This window comes from Anomaloglossus baeobatrachus, chromosome 6, assembly GCF_048569485.1.
Source record: "Anomaloglossus baeobatrachus isolate aAnoBae1 chromosome 6, aAnoBae1.hap1, whole genome shotgun sequence".
Taxonomy (NCBI): Eukaryota; Metazoa; Chordata; class Amphibia; order Anura; family Aromobatidae; genus Anomaloglossus; species Anomaloglossus baeobatrachus.
In genome coordinates, this window is record NC_134358.1 from 217,572,408 (window position 1) to 217,576,055 (window position 3,648).

Sequence of the window (3,648 nt, forward strand, 5' to 3'; positions counted from 1 at the left end):
TATTACAGTTAATGAAAATGTTAATATTAAAGCTATTACCATTGTAAAGAGATACAAAGGTATCACTCTTAGGCCCGTTTCACACGTCAGTGAAAAACACAGACGTTTTTCACTGGCGTGTAAAACACGCACATGTCCCTGCGTGTGCCGTGAATCTCGGCACACGTGGGTTGTCTAAGTGCAATCCGGGCTCCGTTCTCCGTGGCCCGTGATTGCACTTAGAGATTCACTCACCTACGCCCGCTCCCGCTGTCCATGGTGCTGATCACTCCCGCGACGCAGCATCCGGCCGGCGGTGACCCCCGCAGCAGCTGCTTCCGGGTCGGCTGTGTCGCGCATAATGAATATGCGCGACAGTAATCAGCCGGCTTAGAAGCAGCAGGGAGAATGGGCTGCAGAGGACATCGCTGGACGCCGGGTGAGTTAAAATGTTTTTTATTTTAAAAGCACGTTTTTTTCTGGCACGTGTTTCACGGACCACACCACTGCGTGGTCCGTGGAACATCAGTGATGCCAGAAAAAAATGGACATGTCTCCGTGCAGCAATCACGCACACGCGGGTACGCTGCATGGAGACACGTGCAGTGACAAATCACTGATGTGTGAGCAGACCCATTCATTATAATGGGTCTGCGTATGTCAGTGATTCTGGTACGTTTAAAAAAAAGTACAAACGTACCAGAATCACTGACGTGTGAAAGGGGCCTTACTGACAAAACTGCAGCATTTACAATTAGCGGCACCACACTTGAAAAAACCTTTGAGTTCAAACCACGTGGTAGATCTGACAGGCTGTGCAGAGATAAATGTGCTGGGAGACAGAATACTCTGCAGAGTGGGAGCTTTTCTGGCTTTAAATCTCTTTACAAAGGTAATAGCTTTAATACTAACACTTTCATTAACTGTAATAGCAACCATGTGATATATCTGATAGAGTGTGAACAATGTCAGATCCAGTACGTAGGCTGTACAGTGGGGCCCTCTTAAAAACGTATACGTAAGCACATGTCCGATTCAGTGAATGCTAACACAATTGGTATCTCTGCGGTATCCAGACATTTTGCCACAGTTCACAAGGGCAATTTGACAGCCTTTAAATTTAAAGGTATAGAAAAGGTTTTTAAACCATTGAGAGGAGGTGATTATAGGAGAAAGCTACTTAATCATGAAAGCCGGTGGATTTTTATGCTGGATACTCGCCTCCCTAAGGGTGGCTTTACATGCTGCGATATCCGGCCCGATATCGCTAGCATGAAACCCGCCCCCATCGTTTGTGCGCGACGGGCATATCGCTGTCCGTCGCGCACAAAATCGCGCACCCTCGTTACACGTACTTACATGGCCTTCGACGTCGCTGTGACCGGCGAACCACCTCCTTTCTAAGGGGGCGGTCCGTTTGGCGTCACAGCAACGTCACTAAGCGGCCGCCCAATTATAGCAGAGGGGCGGAGATGAGCGGGACGTAACATCCCGCCCACCTCCTTCCGCATTGTGGCCGGAGGCAGGTAAGGAGATGATCCTCGTTCCTGCGGCGTCACACGTAGCGATTTGTGCTGCCGCAGGGACGAGGATCAACTTCGCCTCAGCGACAGCAGCGATAATTGGGAGCGGACCCCCATGTCAACGAGGAGCGATTTTGGACGTTTTTGCAACGATCCAAAATCGCTCCTAGAAGTCACACGCTACGACATCGCTACAGCGGCCGGATGTGCGTCACAAAATCCGTGACCCTAACGAGATCGCTGTAGCGAAATCGTAGCGTGTAAAGCCCGCTTAAGGGACTAAATAGCAAACATGATCTGATTTTATGTTATTGATGTTTTTGATTTTTTTCTTATACCTATGGGCAACGGTTTCCTTGTATACCTGGGTTCTTATAATGTGTTTGACAAAAGAATCCGATTATTTATATCTATAAATCTATACAGCAGGGGTTTTATTGCATCTATTGATTTTCATGTCCATTTATAGAAAAAAAATAAATGCATATATATTCATATATAAGGTATTTGTACCTAAATGTTAATTGATCTGTACTTTTTCTTTGTTCTATCTGGATGAATACTCATGTAATTTATGGTTAGATAAATACTTTATGGTCTATTTTTGAATTTTCTGTTTTTTGTGAACATGTGATTTTACCTGAGCAGCGTATACTCTCCTATTTAATTAATTCATTGAGAACATGTGGGTTGGTCCGCTGCTTAGGAAAAACATTTATAAATATCCTTTTAGTCTTGTACTGACTATGACCTGAAGAAGGCGTCCCGCCAAAACGCGTTGTGGTATACATCTGACATTCATCAGTGTGCACAAGCCGGTGTCTTTACTTGAAAAATGGATATATATTTTTAATCAAGTTGATACAAATAAAGAAGCATTTTTATTTATCCCCTTGGAGTCCAGCTGGATCCGTTGCATTGCTTTGTTCCATTACCTTCCCGGCTTGATGCCGTAATCCGTGCCAGACCATGGGATATTAACAGGAGGATATATTCAGGCTTGTCTCTGCAGTGGTGAGCGGTTTTGTTCTTTTCTCTATACTGCTGGAGGATAGTTCCCTGGGCGAGTGCCAGCAAGATAGAAACCCCCCTTCCAACAGCACAAGTGGCCTTCCCTGAAGTATGGGAGAAGTGTGAGCTACAATAAAATGGCTCCTGTTTGTTTACAAGAGACTGGTGTATGCTTTGTATTGCCCTCCCCATGAGGATCCAGCAATTCAAAATGGAGGTAGCAGCGGATGTAATCAAAAATGCCTCAAGCTCCAAGGGAAGCATCACACGAACATATACGTTTAATGAAGCAAGGGGAACCCGCCTCTCGTCTTCAATTGTACAGACTCCCAACACTGGCTTTATAAGCAGTGGAGACAACCCATGTAATCTGTGCTCTTTGATGTGCCATCCTTTCCCTCTCCTGCAAAGCTGAGTGCAGGCAGACAAAGGGTGGAGGAGCCAACCACACCTGAGGGGGATGAGGTCACCAGCAAGGAGGAGGAGGCAGCCTTAACCTTTTCATGGCTTGTCGTCCTCCTGCAGTTCGTCCTGTTTCTGGCTGTATGCTTTACACAGTGATAAGGTGCTGAAGAAGCAGGCAGGAGCCACACAGCAGGGGCCCGCAAGCCACATGTGGCTCATGTCATGCCTTCCCTGCGACGTCGCTGTTGCCGGCGATCCGCCTCCTTTCTAAGGGGGCAGTTCGTTCGGCGTCACAGCGACGTCATTAAGCGGCCGACCAATAGAAGCGGAGGGGCGGAGATGAGCGGGACGAACATCCTGCCCACCTCGTCCTTCCTCATTGCGTGTGGCCGCAGGTATGATGTGGTTCCTCATTCCTGCGGTGTAACACATAGCGATGTGTGCTGCTGCAGGAACAACAAACAACATCGTACCTGCTGCAGCAATGATATTTGGGAATAGAGCACCGTGTCAACGAGCAACGATATGGTGAGTATTTTTGCTAGTTAACGGTCGCTTCTGCGTTTCACACGCAACGTCGTCGCTAACGAGGCCGGATGTGCATCACGAATTCCATGACCCCCAACGACATCTCATTAGCGATGTCATTGCGTGTAAAGCGGCCTTTAGAGTCTAAAATAGTCCTAGTGGTCAATGTGAAAATTGCAAGATTTCCAATTCTAATGATTTT